Source organism: Crinia signifera, chromosome 11 (assembly GCF_055691185.1).
Source record: "Crinia signifera chromosome 11, ASM5569118v1, whole genome shotgun sequence".
Classification (NCBI taxonomy): Eukaryota; Metazoa; Chordata; class Amphibia; order Anura; family Myobatrachidae; genus Crinia; species Crinia signifera.
In genome coordinates this window covers 63068187-63088154 of record NC_139227.1, presented here as the reverse complement: position 1 = coordinate 63088154, position 19968 = coordinate 63068187, and the positions used below count along the sequence as shown (strand labels likewise).

The 19968-nt window shown below is 44.4% G+C and overlaps 1 protein-coding gene across 1 annotated transcript in view; it reads right to left on the bottom strand.

Moving 5' to 3' along the window:
* The window catches only part of LOC146045223 (transmembrane protein 272-like), an 88683-nt gene extending 70155 nt beyond the window's left edge, over nt 1-18528 (bottom strand). The window contains exon 1 of the mRNA XM_083163937.1: nt 18503-18528. The gene's annotated coding sequence lies outside the window, so the exon portion shown is untranslated. The remainder of the gene's footprint in view (nt 1-18502) is intronic.
* Between the last annotated feature and the right edge of the window lie 1440 nt (nt 18529-19968).

Here is a 19968-nt window from a genome sequence, read left to right as displayed (position 1 = left end):
TTCTGTATGGTTTGTTTTGCCTGTAAATAAATATCAGACTTTCTGAGCTAAAATTACAAGTCATGAACTCTTATATATTTTGGGAATCGGGTTATTGCAAGTACTCTGCATATTGTATTGTAAGGTCTATTAGAATATAATTGCAGATGTTAAATATATGTATATATGTGTTATATCAATACAAGATATAATAAATATATTTTATATAATAATATCTCAATCTCAATAACTATTATTGGGCTAAGAGAGATATATGATCCCAAAAATAAAACTCTACAATGGCGACCACGAAGGGACTTGTGAATTTTGGTATCTGATTGTATGATTATAATATTTATAAGGAGTAGCAGATGCGTGAAGCTGGCTACCTAACCTACAGAATCACAGTGAGGATGTATCTAGGAAAACGTAATACTATTGTGTATTTTTATCTTGCATTGTTTGTAGACCTAGAATAACGTATTGGTGAAACAGAACTGATATTCCATTGTTACCATTATCTGGGAGTGCACGCTTAGATATTGATAATATGGCATTATTCAGAAACATTTTTAACTAATACTACATTTACTAGGCTCAGCACAAGGGCATGTTAGCCTGCTGACACATTGCAAGATCACAATGGGGTATGTTACTAAATAGGCACTTGATAATTGTAAAGGCCTAGAATAAATAAACAGTGGAAATGAGCATTTCCAAATAAATGAAAATTAGTACCAGATATTAGAGTTAACTTTGAGAATCCGGACACTCTCATGGGGAGGATATCTTGTGTACAAAAGTATAAATACAGCATTGTAAAATAAGTGCAATGTTGAAAATGCAAAGAGTTGCTGTAACATTTAGGAAAATGCACAGAGCAGCGACTTTAGAAGTTAAGCAGGAATGTAAAGAGAAATCAGGTTCACGTCTTAAGAGCGCATGCCTGAAAATGAATGCAAAGGTGCATTCCTTCTTAAAATCCCTAAAGGTTAAGAAGTGTACTCAGAAGAATTCTGAGACAAAAGTAAATTTTCTGGCAGATTGTGAACAAACTGCCCAGATCTCTCATAAAGGGATCACAGAAGCACCCAGCAAAGGTGTTAGGAGCAGGGATGAGACCACAGAGGGGCTCATTCACAAACAGACTACAAAGTCTGAAATGGTCACAGATGCTAATCAGGGCTCTGTAATAGAGAGAGAACGTAATATTACTACAAATAAGGCAGGAGCAATGAGAGATGTCCCCTGCACTGTTTTGATTAAGGGGGGAGATCAGTACAATAAGGAGAGTGATTCTGCAAAATCCACACTCATAGTCCCTATTGTGACAAAAGAAATTGTGTTGCCCTCAGGGAAAAGGGGAACAGACAATAACCTTGTATACACACACTCCAATTGTAGGTAAAGTTATCACAGAATTAAATGAGCAAATGTATTCAGCCACAAATATGTCTGAGCTGAGCAATGGCATGAATTTGAGCATGCATGATCACACAAAAGGTTCCACCATCTCTGTAACCCCCACACAGCAGTTAGAGACATCTAGTGGTGGAGCAAATGTCCACAGTCTTTCAGAGAGACCAAATGCAAAGTGTCAATCTAGAAACACCACACCAAGTTTCAGCAATGATACAAAGTGTCACCAGGATGAATATGTTTTTGTACCCTGGAAACCTAACAATTTTGTTACAGATCTGGACAGGCAGAAAGCCCTCCTGAAACCTGCAAAAGGTATCCGGCACGGATTAACAAGTTTCTCTCCCCACAAGAATATTTTCCAGGGCTGGCAAAATTCTCCAAGGCTGAAGAGTCTCACTGAACAGCAAGCACTGCAGATGGAGAAGTGCTGGATTCAGACCACTTCAGATAGTGCAAACACAAGTCAGACGGTGGTATCACTTATTTTACTTTTAAAACCCAATGTAGCCATTGTTTGCTTTGAGAGGATCTCACATGTTAAACCAGCCCAGTTTTCCAAGTTAAATTTGCCCAGCATCATATATGCAGCAGAGTTTGTGCTGTCAATGACACACAAAACTACAGAAAGTAAAGACTGCCACGGACCAGCAACCATTGCTAGTTATTAAGTCCTTAAAACCATAGTTATGGAAAGTCTGCATCTGGCAGCATAGAGGAGAGAAATGGTACAAACCAGAAAACATGGCCAGCAATGTTGGACCAGCAGATAGCACAAAAGATATAGCTAGCAATGTCACACCACTAGCAATGATAGTAATTGTATTTCTTTTTGTTTCAATTTTAGGTTACAAGTTCTACACAGCAGCTTCAATACTAATGGACGCAAAGTTTTAAACAAAGCTCCAATTTACACCAAAGTTCTACTAACCCTTTTATTGCTGCAATTATACAAAGAGCCAGTACCTCGCACAGCTTGTATTTGTCACCTAAGGAGGATCCAAAAACTGTCACATGGACAAAAATCAAAGGACTTTTTTTTTATTAGTTTATTTTTCTTTCTTCAGTCCTTCAGAGAAGGAAAAGGTTTAAATACAGCAACTACTATTTGTTTTCTGGACACATGGACAAAATCCCCTTTTTTCTTCTTCAGGAGAAGTTCATTAACCCCCTCACTACAGCAATCATTGTTTGTTTGTCAGGACACTGTGACACATGGACATTCCATTTACAGTGTGCTTTATTCTAACCACCAAGCATGCAGAATCCTTTTGTACATACATTTTTAATTGCCGATCAATTCACACATATGATCTTCATTCTTATGTAATTGTATATACCTTGTAAATATTTGTTTTCTTTTTCTTCTTATTTTTCTTATGAGTATATGCTGATTATATATACGCTTCCTTCTTAAAAAGCTTCAAACTAATTTAAATATCAGACAAAGAATGGTATGCCTTACATCAAATTGTAAAAGAGAAACGTTTTGTTAGTTGTTGAGATGGACCAATCTCTTAATACAGACATAACCAAGTCTAAGAGAATGAACAATAGCATAGATGGGATATTGTAGTTATTTTATATGCACATGGCTGCATATCACACATACTGGATGGAATTCGATATAGCCAAACCCATTCTTAACAGATATTTGGTATTACTTTGAAGCAAAATCATAGTCATTTATTGTATTGATAGGATGTTGTCATAGATACGTCAAATCAAAATATCATTGTTAGTTATAGGATTTAGCTGGTGTATGGTTATTTTAGTTTAAGATAAGATAGCATATAGGAAGGTAGGTAAGAGATCAGAGACTGAATTGTAAATTATTATTCAGTGAGGAAATTTAGTATAAATGGAGTGGATCCTTTAGAATCTACCCCAGACATTTACCTGCCAATGCCTGAAGATAAATGTTCTTATCAACCAGTAAAGCAAAAATACTTGGTTAAAGTTTCAACTGCTGTATTCGACATCACAAACTGTTTTGTTCAACACAACGAGGTTGGGGTTAAAGAGAGACATGGACACTTATCATGATTGCAGCGCGATAATCTTAAAGGACGCACAAGGACACTTGTCACGATCACAGCGCGATAATCTTAAAGGACGCACAAGGACACTTGTCACGATCACAGCGATAATCGTAAAGGATCGTAAAGGACATACAAAGCAAACTCGCTAAGGACTGCATTAATGAGGCTTATCAAAGGCACTGTGTTTTGCAAAACTGTGGTGAAGAAATTTATCAAGACCACAGCACTCCAAGGGCCACACAAGTAAAGCAACATTTCAAGCAAGTCAACAGCCTCTATACATGTAAAGCAACATTTCAAGCAAGTCAACAGCCTCTATGAAGAATTCTACTTCTACGTGCATTATACTGCAAATGTAAAGTGTCTCCAAGAACTACAACCCACACAGGTGACAGCCCTCAGCCAGGAAATCACTGTGAGCAACAGTTCAAGGAAAGTGTCCTCACTCATCGACCAAACAAGATCGACAAGGCAAGCCGTGGCGTGGCATATAACTGTCTGTAGCAATGAAAATATTTTCCTCATGAATACTGAATATAAATAACCTCTGTCCTTGGTCAAATTTAGTTATTATAGGGTAAAATAGGTTAATTAAATGAAGGATATTTCATACCAATGGTTAATTTATGTTCAGGATAGTTTGAAAAAAGAAAGTTTGAAAATATATATGAAGCAATTATGGTAATTTACTGTGTGACCAATCAAAATAATTTCTCATGGTCACAAGCGGGGGACTGTTACCATATATAATTTTGTTTGCATAGAAATTGAATATTATTTTGATACTATAAAGTAATGTAGCTATATCATTTAAATGTTTACAGAATGTAGCAATATTTGTATTTAGGTAGTCTGTGCTGTAAGGAGTAAGCAATGTATACACTATAGGCCAGACACCAGCCATCTGGAGAATGTAGACTGCTAGTACGTCATCCAAGTTACTTTGCAGGACAGACAGGACACTATTGTGTATTTTGACAACAGGAGTGTAAAATAGATTGATGCACAGGGAGAGACCAGAAACAGGAAATCTCGCAATGGAGATTACCACTAGCGTCCAGACAAGCAGGAGACCCTGTCACCATTAGCATCCATAAATTTAATAACGTCATGAGAACAGGGAACTTCAATTCATGTATTTGTGATATAAGGAGAGAGATAGAGTAGACATTCACTCACATTCGCACACAGACACACACGGACAGTCAGCAAGAAACCCATTCAGTGAGTCAGGAGGAGAGATGTGAGATACGAGCAGGAAAGAGAACGGAACCAAAAGCAATGGGCTGGAGTGAGAGACTAACAGTAAATATGGCAGTTATGAATGTTCGTTTATGGGTATAGGTATAAGTTATGTCAGTATTGTAGCAGTCTGTCTGTCAATTGTTTAATGTAATTTTATGTAATATAAGCAAGGAGGCGTATATATAAATATATATATAATAACATATACAACAATCACTGTGTTAATCTATTCTGTATGGTTTGTTTTGCCTGTAAATAAATATCAGACTTTCTGAGCTAAAATTACAAGTCATGAACTCTTATATATTTTGGGAATCGGGTTATTGCAAGTACTCTGCATATTGTATTGTAAGGTCTATTAGAATATAATTGCAGATGTTAAATATATGTATATATGTGTTATATCAATACAAGATATAATAAATATATTTTATATAATAATATCTCAATCTCAATAACTATTATTGGGCTAAGAGAGATATATGATCCCAAAAATAAAACTCTACACCTGTCAAAGTGTCATGTGCTATATATACATTTTTCAGCATTTTACCCCGTTCCCACTGCAGCCAAATTCCCGGGTCTAGCATGTGGACCCGGGAAGTTGCTTTTTAACGCGGGATTTTTGGCAGTGTGAACGGGTCGCATATCCAGATCTCATACACGGGTAAAACCCTTCTTTTTACCCGTGTCTGAGATCTGGGTATGCAGACACGGGTTGACCCGTTCACACTGCCGAAAAACCCGTGTTTAAAGGCAAATTTGCCTTGCAGTGAGAACGGGGGTCCTGCGCGGCAGTCCCAGGCATTTTAATGCCGGGTAAAAGCCGTGTCTTTCTCACTCGCAGAAAGAACACGGCATTAGTTGATGAATAGGGGCCCTTACAAGCTTTTGTTATAGGGCCCACATGTATCTAGTTACGCCACTGCACACAGCGCTGCCAATTCCCAGGGAAACCACTCATATATTACAAACAGATACAGCATAATTTATGTTTATATCTGCTAAGTCCCCTCCCCGCCCCCTGTACTTTTTGTTTGTGCTGCAGCTGCCGCTGAGTAATCCTATATAGAAAAATATATAGAAAAATATGTCAGTTATCTGGTGAGGGACAGGATTTGCTTCTGTTTGTCCACATATATTATGATTGGCAGCCACCAGGACTGGATTTGCCTGTTACATTGACCATGCATAATATGAATTGATTCTGGTCCACCAACCCAAGGCACACAGTTTGGGAACCACTGGTATAAACTATAAAGTCCAAAATAACAGATAAAAGCAAGTGACAATGGGGCAGATGTATAAAGCCTTAACAAGAGATAAATGCAAGGGTGATAAAGAGAGATAAACATCCAGCCAATCAGCTCCTTACTGACTTTTTTCAAACACAGCCTGTAACATGGCAGTTAGCAGGTGATTGGCTGGACGTTTATCGCTCTTTATTAACCTTGCATTTATCTCTTGTTAACGCTTACATCTGCGCCAATATTAGCAGGAAAGCCTTGCATATAGATCATACATATGTACTATGTTAACATAAACTATAAGGCAATTTAAAATGTAAGGATATGTTATAAAGCAAAGATAGAAACATTGTGATAAGACATGTAAACTCCAAAGTTGTTGGGAGAGTACATGTAAAATCCTTTTCCATGTTGACCGTTTTGCCTTTTGACCATGTTGACCCTTTTGATGTGTCGATCTTTTGACTTTTGACCAATAGTTGTCGACTTTTTGACGGTTGACAGACACTGTCGACCTAACAACCCCTACCCCCAGGAGCTAGCTCTTCAAACTTTTAATACTAACTAAATTTAAAACAACATGTTTGATCAGAGTTGTACAGCTCAGTTCAGTATGACAATTTTTTCCCTCATTTACCTGATTTCTGCTATGGCTGCACAATGGCCCTAATTCAGATCTGATCTGTACAATTTGTTCTCAAATTGGACAAAACCATGTGCACTGCAGGTGGGGCAGATGTAACATGTATAGAGAGCATTACATTTGTGTGAGTTAATTTGTTTCTGTGCTGGGTAAATACTGGATGCATTATTTTTACACTGCAATTTAGATTTCAGTTTCAACACACCCCACCCAAATTTAACTATCTCTGCACATGTTACATCTGCCCCACCTGCAGCGCACATGGTTTGGCCCATTTTGAGAACAAATTTGTACTGCGATCAGATCTGAATAAGCGCCAATGAAATAATGCAGCCACTTATTTGGTTTAAGTATTATCACTTATAATGTAATTTATTACTTCTTTTTAGAGATGTGCGACGGCGACTTTTTCGGGTTTTGGTTTTGGATCTGGATCTCCCTTCGTGTTTTGGATCTGGATTGGTTTTGGTAAAACCACCCTTGTGGGTTTTGGATCTGGATTTTTATGAAAAAATGCTAAAAATGGTTAAAATAACAGAATTTGGGCCTGTTTTTTCCCCTAAAGTATGATGCCCCTTTCCCACTGCAGGCTTTACACGTGTAAATGCCGTTTTTTTAGCCTTTTTAAACGGCTAGAGCTGCAGTGGGAAAGCTCCAGGTTGCTTTACACGGGTAACAAATACCGGTTTTTGTTACCCGTGTAAAAAGCAGTGTTTTTAACGTGTAAGAGCCGTTTTTTCGGCAGTGGGAAAGGGGTAGCCCTTTACACGTTAAAAAAAAAAACGGCATGGGGTCCCCCCCACTGCCGTAACCAGCACCAGGCTGAAGGAGCCGGGGCTGGTATTAAAAAAAAAAATCAGGAAACCCGACAAATAGGGGTTCCCTGAATTTTTACAACCAGCCCCAGGCTCCAGGTCCGGGGCTGGTTCCCAAAATACGGGGGACAAAATGACTAGGGGTTCCACCGTATTTTAAGAACCAGCCCCAGGCACAACCAGCCAGCAGGGTAATGCCACAGCCGGGGGACACTTATGATATAAGTTCCCGCGGCCAAAGCATTAACCCTACCGACCAGTCAGCCTGGCCAGGGGCCCTGGGGGAGTGGGGACCCCCCCAATAAAGGGGTCCCCCCCCTCCAGGACTTACCTGACCAGGCTGAAGCCTGGTGCTGTCCTCGATGCCCCTGGGCGGTGGGCATCGAGCTGATGGTATGGTGTAAAAAATAGAATAAAAACCATTGTCTTTTACTGGTGAACTATGAGTCCCAGCAAGCCTCCCCGCAAGCTGGGACTTGGAGAACCACAAGTCCCAGCCTGCGGGGCATTAAAGGGCCCGCTGGGTCTTCTAGTTCCACAGTAAAAGAAAGAGTTAAATAAACACACTGACACACGTGAAAAATAAAAGTTTAATACATACATAACACATACATACTGATACTTACCTATCTTGAGCCCGTAGGTAGCCCTGGTCCTGATCCGTGTCGGCGTCTGAATCCATGTCGGCATCCCTGTCGGCGACGGCGTCGGCGGTCCGGAGTCCGAAGAAATCCATTTGGGAAACTGCGGCCAATAGCGGCATTCGGGAGGCGGAGCCGCACGATGTAAACAAACACCGTGTGTCTCAGCTGTCCGCTTGGTTCGGGTTTTCGTTTTTTTTTTTTTGCAAAGACCTTACCTGGACTATGTCGCGCTGGGACAGGTGAGTATGGTTTCCTTCCACAGCTTCCCAAATGGATTTCTTCGGACTCCGGACCGCCGTCGCCGACAGGGATGCCGACATGGATACAGACGCCGACATGGACCAGGACATCAGGACCAGGGCTACCTACGGGCTCAAGATAGGTAAGTATCAGTATGTATGTGTTAAACTTTTTTTTTTCACGTGTGTCAGTGTGTTTATTTAACTCTTTCTTTTACTGTGGAACTAGAAGACCCAGCGGGCCCTTTAATGCCCCGCAGGCTGGGACTTATGGTTCTCCAAGTCCCAGCTTGCGGGGGAGGCTTGCTGGGACTCATAGTTCACCAGTAAAAGACAATGGTTTTTATTCTATTTTTTACACCATACCATCAGCTCGATGCCCACCGCCCAGGGGCATCGAGGACAGCACCAGGCTTCAGCCTGGTCAGGTAAGTCCTGGAGGGGGGGGACCCCTTTATTGGGGGGGTCCCCACTCCCCCAGGGCCCCTGGCCAGGCTGACTGGTCGGTAGGGTTAATGCTTTGGCCGCGGGAACTTATATCATAAGTGTCCCCCGGCTGTGACATTACCCTGCTGGCTGGTTGTGCCTGGTTCTTAAAATACGGGGGACCCCTAGTCATTTTGTCCCCCGTATTTTGGGAACCAGCCCCGGACCTGGAGCCTGGGGCTGGCTGTAAAAAAATCAGGGAACCCCTATTTGTCGGGTTTCCTGATTTTTTATTACCAGCCCCGGCTCTTTCAGCCTGGTAATGGTTACGGCAGTGGGGGGGACCCCACGCCGTTTTTTTTTTAAAAATTCTCCCCCCCCCCTCCCCCTATCTTAACACTGCTTAAACGGGTTTTTAAACGGGTAAGTGTGAATGTGACAAAAACAGCTTTTAAACGGTAATTTACCGTTTAAAAGCTGCAGTGGGAAAGAGTCTTTATGGCTCTTACCCGTTTAAAGACCCGTTTAAAAAAAACGGGTCATTACCCGTGTAGGCAGTGGGAAAGCAGCATTATTGACCTCAATAACATTACTTTCCACTCATTTCTAGTCAATTTTGATCACTTCACAGCTTACAAAATTGTTTTAATTTACTGTAGTTGGGCCAAAAGGGTATACCGAGGTAGCTGGATGACTAAGCTAAGCGACATCAGTGGGCATCACATACATGTGGACCTTACACTTCCAACCTGGCACATCTTGGAAGCAGAGCGGCACTGCAGGGGCAGACAGGGTGGCAGTTTAATAAACTATCCCAAAAAAAGAGAAATGCTCCAAAGAGCAAAAAATGCAAAGAGGTATCGGCCTTGTCATGACTGATGGTAGCAGCTTTAGCACTTCTATCAGGTTGCTTATCTCCCACTATTTCCTCCTCCATCATCCTCCAAAAATGTGTTTTTATTTATTTATTACTTTTATTTATTTTCCTTACGTTACACTGGACACAGCCTGTCACACTGGACACAGCCCCTTGGACACTGGACACAGCCCCTTGGACACTGGACACAGCCCCTTGGACACTGGACACAGCCCCTTGGACACTGGACACAGCCCCTTGGACACTGGACACAGCCCCTTGGACACTGGACACAGCCCCTTGGACCCTGGACACAGCCCCTTGGACCCTGGACACAGCCCCTTGGACCCTGGACACAGCCCCTTGGACCCTGGACACAGGCCCTGTCACCCTGGACACAGGCCCTGTCACCCTGGACACAGGCCCTGTCACCCTGGACACAGGCCCTGTCACACTGGACACAGGCCCTGTCACACTGGACACAGGCCCTGTCACCCTGGACACAGGCCCTGTCACCCTGGACACAGGCCCTGTCACACTGGACACAGGCCCTGTCACACTGGACACAGGCCCTGTCACACTGGACACAGGCCCTGTCACACTGGACATAGGCCCTGTCACACTGGACACAGGCCCTGTCACACTGTTATTGCATATGCGATAATTATGAATGCGAAGTGCGGCAGAGCTGGGGTGCGGATGTTAGAGCATCCCCCCCAGGGACAGATATCGGTGTCAGATATATGATATGGGCACTTACTGTGGAATTTGCATAAAGGTCGACATGAGGAAGGTCGACTGGTCATAAGGTCGACATGGGGTTTTTCACAGTTTTTTGAGCCGACATGTGCCGACAGGCGGTATTTCATGCCCTACCATCCACTAGGGCGTGGAGGAGGTTATTAAAGCTGTGGCGAGCGAAACGAGCCACCGTGCCCGAAGCATTGCGAGCGAAGCGAGCGATGCGAGGGTCCGACTCTCATTGCCAACTGTGTCCATGTCGACATTCGGATAAAAAAAACAGTGAAAAACCCATGTCGACCTTATGACCAGTCGACATTCCTCATGTCTACCTTTATGCAAATTCGACCTTAAGTCATGTCGACCTTAAATCAGGTCGACCTTCCTGCCGGTCGACCTAAGTTCATTCTGACAGATGTACCGATTCCCATTTACAGTATACCAACTACCTACACTCAGAGAATTGCCATTAAACTTGTAATATTCTTTGAGATACTAATACCCCTTTCACATCGCAAATGCCTGGTAGTACCCACGATTTGCACACACATCCGTCCTGGGAGCGACACAGAATTTGTAAGGGGAAGCTCCCCTCGGCGATCCAGCAAAAAGCCGGATTGCTGACATCATAGGGGGTGGCATATCATGAGGAGGTGGGGATGGAGGCAACACTTAGAGCTGATGTTGCCTGCTCCCTGTAGTGTGAATGGGACCCGGGTCGCTCAACCAGGGTTACCCATTCACACTGCCCAGCAACCCGGGTCTGACTCAGTTAAAACCCTTCTTTTAAACCAGGTCGATTCTCCGGGTTGCTTGACCTGGTATTTTTCAAAAGGGCCTTTCACACCACACAGTGACCCGGGTCATCCAGGCAACAACCTGGGTTATTTATGCAGTGTGAAAGGGGTATGAGTAACACCTGTGAAACTACTGAATGGGAGTCAGGGGGTGGGCTTAGAACAGAGGCAGAACTATCGTTGGTTCAGTAGAGGACTAAGGGACCCACTGCTCCCCATCAGCCACTCTTTTTCCATGTCACACTCTGCCTCTCCCTGTCATCCACTGCTGTGTTGCATATTGTGAGCTTGGGTTGTGGTGGATGAAGTGGAGGACCTGTTGATTCATAATTCTGCACCTGGCCCAACCAACCAGTCACAAGTTCCACCGCCGGCTTAGAAGTAGAGAAGCTGAATGCTGGGCCTTGGGCGTTGCACCTTGTCTCATACACACAGCCAAGGGCATAACTACCATAGGTGCAGGGGATGCAGCTGCTATGGGGCCCAGTGCTGAGAGGGCCCACTTTGCCTGTCAAAGTGTCATGTGCTATATATACATTTTTCAGCATTTTACCCCGTTCCCACTGCAGCCAAATTCCCGGGTCTAGCATGTGGACCCGGGAAGTTGCTTTTTAACGCGGGATTTTTGGCAGTGTGAACGGGTCGCATATCCAGATCTCATACACGGGTAAAACCCTTCTTTTTACCCGTGTCTGAGATCTGGGTATGCAGACACGGGTTGACCCGTTCACACTGCCGAAAAACCCGTGTTTAAAGGCAAATTTGCCTTGTAGTGAGAACGGGGGTCCTGCGCGGCAGTCCCAGGCATTTTAATGCCGGGTAAAAGCCGTGTCTTTCTCACTCGCAGAAAGAACACGGCATTAGTTGATGAATAGGGGCCTTTACAAGCTTTTGTTATAGGGCCCACATGTATCTAGTTACGCCACTGCACACAGCGCTGCCAATTCCCAGGGAAACCACTCCTATATTACAAACAGATACAGCATAATTTATGTTTATATCTGCTAAGTCCCCTCCCCGCCCCCTGTACTTTTTGTTTGTGCTGCAGCTGCCGCTGAGTAATCCTATATAGAAAAATATATAGAAAAATATGTCAGTTATCTGGTGAGGGACAGGATTTGCTTCTGTTTGTCCACATATATTATGATTGGCAGCCACCAGGACTGGATTTGCCTGTTACATTGACCATGCATAATATGAATTGATTCTGGTCCACCAACCCAAGGCACACAGTTTGGGAACCACTGGTATAAACTATAAAGTCCAAAATAACAGATAAAAGCAAGTGACAATGGGGCAGATGTATAAAGCCTTAACAAGAGATAAATGCAAGGGTGATAAAGAGAGATAAACATCCAGCCAATCAGCTCCTTACTGACTTTTTTCAAACACAGCCTGTAACATGGCAGTTAGCAGGTGATTGGCTGGACGTTTATCGCTCTTTATTAACCTTGCATTTATCTCTTGTTAACGCTTACATCTGCGCCAATATTAGCAGGAAAGCCTTGCATATAGATCATACATATGTACTATGTTAACATAAACTATAAGGCAATTTAAAATGTAAGGATATGTTATAAAGCAAAGATAGAAACATTGTGATAAGACATGTAAACTCCAAAGTTGTTGGGAGAGTACATGTAAAATCCTTTTCCATGTTGACCGTTTTGCCTTTTGACCATGTTGACCCTTTTGATGTGTCGATCTTTTGACTTTTGACCAATAGTTGTCGACTTTTTGACGGTTGACAGACACTGTCGACCTAACAACCCCTACCCCCAGGAGCTAGCTCTTCAAACTTTTAATACTAACTAAATTTAAAACAACATGTTTGATCAGAGTTGTACAGCTCAGTTCAGTATGACAATTTTTTCCCTCATTTACCTGATTTCTGCTATGGCTGCACAATGGCCCTAATTCAGATCTGATCTGTACAATTTGTTCTCAAATTGGACAAAACCATGTGCACTGCAGGTGGGGCAGATGTAACATGTATAGAGAGCATTACATTTGTGTGAGTTAATTTGTTTCTGTGCTGGGTAAATACTGGATGCATTATTTTTACACTGCAATTTAGATTTCAGTTTCAACACACCCCACCCAAATTTAACTATCTCTGCACATGTTACATCTGCCCCACCTGCAGCGCACATGGTTTGGCCCATTTTGAGAACAAATTTGTACTGCGATCAGATCTGAATAAGCGCCAATGAAATAATGCAGCCACTTATTTGGTTTAAGTATTATCACTTATAATGTAATTTATTACTTCTTTTTAGAGATGTGCGACGGCGACTTTTTCGGGTTTTGGTTTTGGATCTGGATCTCCCTTCGTGTTTTGGATCTGGATTGGTTTTGGTAAAACCACCCTTGTGGGTTTTAGTTTTGGATCTGGATTTTTATGTAAAAATGGTTAAAATAACAGAATTGCCTGTTTTTGCCCCTAAAGTATTATTGACCTCAATAACATTACTTTCCACTCATTTCTAGTCAATTTTGATCACTTCACAGCTTACAAAATTGTTTTAATTTACTGTAGTTGGGCCAAAAGGGTATACCGAGGTAGCTGGATGACTAAGCTAAGCGACATCAGTGGGCATCACATACATGTGGACCTTACACTTCCAACCTGGCACATCTTGGAAGCAGAGCGGCACTGTAGGGGCAGACAGGGTGGCAGTTTAATAAACTATCCCAAAAAAAGAGAAATGCTCCAAAGAGCAAAAAATACAAAGAGGTATCGGCCTTGTTATGACTGGTGGTAGCAGCTTCAGCACTTCTATCAGGTTGCTTATCTCCCACTATTTCCTCCTCCATCATCCTCCAAAAATGTGTTTTTATTTATTTATTACTTTTATTTATTTTCCTTACGTTACACTGGACACAGCCTGTCACCCTGGACACAGCCCCTTGGACCCTGGACACAGGCCCTGTCACCCTGGACACAGGCCCTGTCACCCTGGACACAGGCCCTGTCACCCTGGACACAGGCCCTGTCACACTGGACACAGGCCCTGTCACACTGGACACAGGCCCTGTCACACTGTTATTGCATATGCGATAATTATGAATGCGAAGTGCGGCGGAGCTGGGGTGCGGATGTTAGAGCATCCCCCCCAGGGACAGATATCGGTGTCATATGTCAGATGTATGATATGGGCACTTACTGTGGACATTTTTTGGTAGGGGTACTACTGCTGTGGGCATTATGTGTAAAAGCAATACTACTGTAGGCATTATGTGCAAGGGATACTACTGTGTGCATACGTGTAATAGAGAAACTTATGTAAAACGTGAATACGGGGCACTACTTTGTGCTGTAATATAAATTAGGGTCACTACATGTGGTGTAATGTGAATATGATTGTGCTACTGTGTTGCATAATTTGAATTGGGAGTACTATCTTAAGATCACTGTCCCTTTATAAAGTATCAGAGGTATGGCACAAATTTCATAGTTTGCAAGGGGTGCCAAAAACCTGGCAGAACCCGGGGCTTCACCTAATGGGACGGGGTGGGGGGGGTCTTTGGCAGGGGAAACGAGTTCCACCCAGGGCCGGTGCAAGGAGCGAGTCGGCGCCCCGGTGCCGGGGGGTGGGGGGTACCTGTTGCGCCATCTGGGGAGCGGGCAGGGGGGTCCATGCTGGCGTCTGACAGGAGCCTGCAGTGGTTTCCTTGCCCCATCACTACACAATCCCTCATAGCATCCCCACCACTGCACAATCCCTCAAAGCATCCCCACCACTGCACAATCCCTCAAAGCATCCCCACCACTGCACAATCCCTCAAAGCATCCCCACCACTGCACAATCCCTCAAAGCATCCCCACCACTGCACAATCCCTCATAGCATCCCCACCACTGCACAATCCCTCATAGCATCCCCACCACTGCACAATCCCTCATAGCATCCCCACCACTGCACAATCCCTCATAGCATCCCCACCACTGCACAATCCCTCATAGCATCCCCACCACTGCACAATCCCTCATAGCATCCCCACCACTGCACAATCCCTCAAAGCATACCCACCACTGCACAATCCCTCATAGCATCCCCACCACTGCACAATCCCTCATAGCATCCCCACCACTGCACAATCCCTCATAGCATCCCCACCACTGCACAATCCCTCATAGCATCCCCACCACTGCACAATCCCTCATAGCATCCCCACCACTGCACAATCCCTCATAGCATCCCCATCACTGCACAATCCCTCATAGCATCCCCACCACTGCACAATCCCTCATAACATCCCCGTCATTGCAAATTCCCATAACACCCACTCATCTCATCCCCACCACTGTACCCACCATCAGTGAGCACCCTCTCATCACCCAAAATCCCTTCACACTACATTCACACCACATCCCTCATCACTGCTCTTCTTTCACATCCTCATCAGTACATCACCCACTAAAAAACTGCAGCCACCAGTCAGCGGGCTGGTGGGAGGCACTGGCATCCTCGATCATCCTTTCCCGCCTTTATTTGAAGACGTGATGACGCTGCCGCCGTGGTCCCATCCCCATCCCGACATTTGTGGTGACGACGCCGTCAAAATGCAGTGTTAGGGCCGCAAAGCAGTGACATGGGCTGGCTGACTGTTACAACTACAGAAACAGCAGGTGTGCTGCTGTTCACTGCAGAAATGGTTAGCTGTCACCAGCCGACTACGTAGGCGCTGGCTCTATCTGTGCCCCCTTGATGTCTAACGTGAGTTATACCACTGCTCCACCAGGTTCTGTACCGCTGGGAAAAAAAAAAAAATCAGTGCTTGAAGGAAGTGCCAGCATGACTACTATTGGTCGACAGTCAATAGGTCGACATGGGTCTACATAGTTTGGGTCGACATTGACAAAAGTTGACATGTTAATGGTCAACACAGGAAAATGTCAACATGAGTTTTTCTTGAATTTTTTTAAACCAAATTTTTCTTGATCTAAGTGAGCATAGAGAGGAAATATAATAGTGTGCAGAGTGTGAGGCACCGTGCCCGAAGCAAGCTATTAAAGGGTACACAGTACACTTATACTTTGTGCATGTCAGGAAAAAAACATTTTGTATCCCAATTGCACACTGAGTGAGAAATAGCCAGTACTATTTTTCGGGAAAAATAGGTCCAGGAACTCCAGGTCTGAGGGCGGATCAATTAAATAAAAAAAATATATATAATAGAGAGAGGGAGGGAGAGATAGATGTATATATTGTACTTAGAAACAAAGGCACTCACAGGTGACTTTAAAATAAAACTTATCTTATGGAAAGTACATTTTTCAGTTCCTTATGATGTCATATTTAATTAGAGGTTCAGAAACTGAGTTCCTGCTGAAAAATAGCACTGGAAATAGCTATTTAATAATCAGATAATACTCTTGGTTGCATATATCTGCAGATATAGGGCTAAGCCCCCAGGCCGCAAGTCAAGGCGTCTCTGTGTCACTAGGGGGTCCCTAATACTGGGTATGGGGTGTGGGCCCCTATCAGGGGCTGGCTGGCAACTTTTAGCCTGGGGGGCAAGTCCAGAGCACTGGCCCATAAGTAACAGCACATCCTTAAATTTAGGATTTGCGGTTTAAAATACTGTATGTATTAATAAAATAAAAAAAACAATAATAGGACACCACAGGCTGCTCCCCTGTATAATATCAGGACACCACAGGCTACTCCCCGTCTTATAATAATATCAGGACACCACAGGCTACTCCCCATCTTATAATAATAATAATAATAATAATAATAATAATAATAATAATAATAATAACAGGACAACACAGGCTGCTCCCCTGTATAATAATAGTACCCCCACAGGCTGCTCCCCCTGTATAATAAAAGTACACCACAGGCTGCTCCCCCTGTATAATAAAAGTACACCACAGGCTGCTCCCCCTGTATAATAAAAGTACACCACAGGCTGCTCCCCCTGTATAATAAAAGTACACCACAGGCTGCTCCCCCTGTATAATAGGACACAACAGGCTGCTCCCCCTGTATAATAACAGGACCCCACAGGCTGCTCCCCCTGTATAATAACAGGACCCCACAGGCTGCTCCCCCTGTATAATAATAACAGGGCCCCCACAGGCTGCTCCTCCTGTATAATAATGGGACCCCCACAGGCTGCTACTCCTGTATAATAAAAGTACACCACAGGCTGCTCCCCCTGTATAATAGGACACAAAAGGCTGCTCCCCCTGTCTTATAATCATAACAGGACCCCACAGGCTTCTCCCTCTGTATAATAACAGGACCCCACAGGCTGCTCCCCCTGTATAATAGCGGGACCCCCACAGGCTGCTCAACCTGTATAATAAAATTGCATCACAGGCTGCTCCCCCTTTATAATAACAAGACACAACAGGCTGATCCCCCTGTATAACATGACCCCACAGGCTGATCCCCCTGTATTATTACAACAACGGGACCCCCACAGGCTGCTCCCCCTGTATAAAAATAAAGGGACCCCCACAGGCTGCTCCCCCTGTATAAAAATAAAGGGACCCCCACAGGCTGCTCCCCCTGTATAATAATAACAGGGCCCCCACAGGCTGCTCCCCCTGTGTAATAATAACAGGACCCCATACCTCCCAACATGACCCTCTCCAGGAGGGACACATTGCTCTGTTTCTGGACTTCCCTCAGATTTCATCACCTGTTTCACACAGGTTAAATGATTAGAAAGGTGCTTCAACACAGGTAATGGCAATCATTAATTAATGGAGAAGTCCAGAAACAGAGCAATGTGTCCCTCCTGGAGAGGGTCATGTTGGGAGGTATGGGACCCCCATAGGCTGCACCCCCTGTATATTAAAAATACATCACAGGCTGCTCCCCCTTTATAATAATAGGACACAAAAGGCTGCTCCCCCTGTATAATATTAATAATAATAACAGGACCTCCACAGGCTGCTCCCATTGTATAATAATAATGGGACCCCCCACAGGCTGCTCCCCCTGTATAATAATAACAGGACCCCCACAGGCTGCTCCCCCTGTATAATAATAACAGGACCCCCACAGGCTGCTCCCCCTGTATAATAATAACAGGACCCCCACAGGCTGCTCCCCCTGTATAATAATAACAGGACCCCCACAGGCTGCTCCCCCTGTATAATAATAACAGGACCCCCACAGGCTGCTCCCCCTGTATAATAATAACAGGACCCCCACAGGATGCTCCCCCTGTGTAATAATAATAGGACGCCCACAGGCTGCTCCCCTTGTATAATAATAATGGGACCCCCCACAGGCTGCTCCCACTTATAATATTAACTGGACCCCCACAGGCTGCTCCCCCTTAAAATAATAACTGGACACCCACAGGCTGCTCCCCCTTAAAATAATAACTGGACCTCCACAGGCTGCTCCCCCTGTATAATTACTGAACCTTACAGGCTCCCTCTTACCTTGATGCCAGACAGACAGTGAGGCAGGCTGCAGCATAGGGAAGAAAATGTAACGCACAGGCAGGAAGTAGGTGGAACATACAGAGTCTCTGTGGTGGCCTCCCGCACTAGACATGTCCTCAGTGCAGGAGGCCGGCGGCCATGTTTATGGAGACCACTCGGAAACTGGTCTGACTGCAGCAGCAGCCTCAGAACAATGGCGGCCCGCACTCAAAACGATTCAGCAGCCCGGGGGGGCACATGGCCCAGCCCGCCCCTGGCCCCCATCATGCCGGCACAGGCCGACCACTCCAGGGCAGCACACAAATGAAAATTATTATGGGTTAATAGAAGCACATAAGTGATATGTAAGAAAGTTTAGGTGTGATTAAAATAGTACAAAATATATACAATGTGATAGGGAAAACATAAGTGTTAATAAAGTGTTAGGGTGTGCTAACCTGAAGCAGCCCAGCTATACCAACACAGGGGGCACCACACCCCCAAACCCATCCCATAAACAGTAACAAAAATGTCTGGGTCTAAAAGCCCAGTGTAAGGCCACACGATAATGGCTTACAACATCTGAGAGCTAGCTTACCTGGAGCTACCCCTGGCTTCTCCAATGGCGCTCTGGAGTCAGAAATCCCTCCTAATGCTGACCCATCTATGCCTCTGTAAATTACGCAACACATTTGTTGGCAAGCTGCACAATTGAGCAGCTTGCCAACAAATGTGTTGTGTACTTCGTGCATGTCGGCAGATGTCAACATAGGCACCAGAAAAAAAGTGACAAATACTTGTTGACCAGGTCAATGTCGACATTTTGCTTGTGTTGGCCTTTTGTCAATGTCGACCTAAACCATGTCAACTTTCCCCATGTGTCCACCTATTGCATGTCGACCTATTGATTGTCAATTTAATTACTTTCAATTTGAGATGAGCGGGTTCGGATCCTAGAACTTACCGGATCCGAGGAGTTTGCCGGTTCCCGCCATCTTTCCGAGTCCAAATCGAGGCTACGCGAGCCACCTATTCTATTCTCCCTCTATGGGGGTCGTGGAAAATAGCCGACGGCCGTCAGGAACCCGGCTATCGTTGTGTTTTGACAGTCGGGATCCCGGTCGGGTAAATGCCTGTCGGGACCCCGACTGTCGGGACCCCGTCCGGCACCCGTGAAGCTTATGGGCAACTGAAACAGGGATATTTTTGAGGAGGGACCCCTCGGATCCCTCTCTATGTCCTCTACTAATGAATGAACAGGCCAACGCTGCACATAGGGCCCGATTCAGTTTTTATCGCAGGGCTGCATTTTTGTAGCCCTGCCGATTATTGAAATCCCGCGCATTTGTATGGCCTGCAGTATGCAAGCGGTAGCCATTCAACATTGACCAATTTGCGTGCTATAGCTGGTTTGCGTCCGCATCTAATTGAGGCCCGCAGTCTGGACAGGATTTTAGAGTTTTTGAAGCAATCAGTGACAGGTT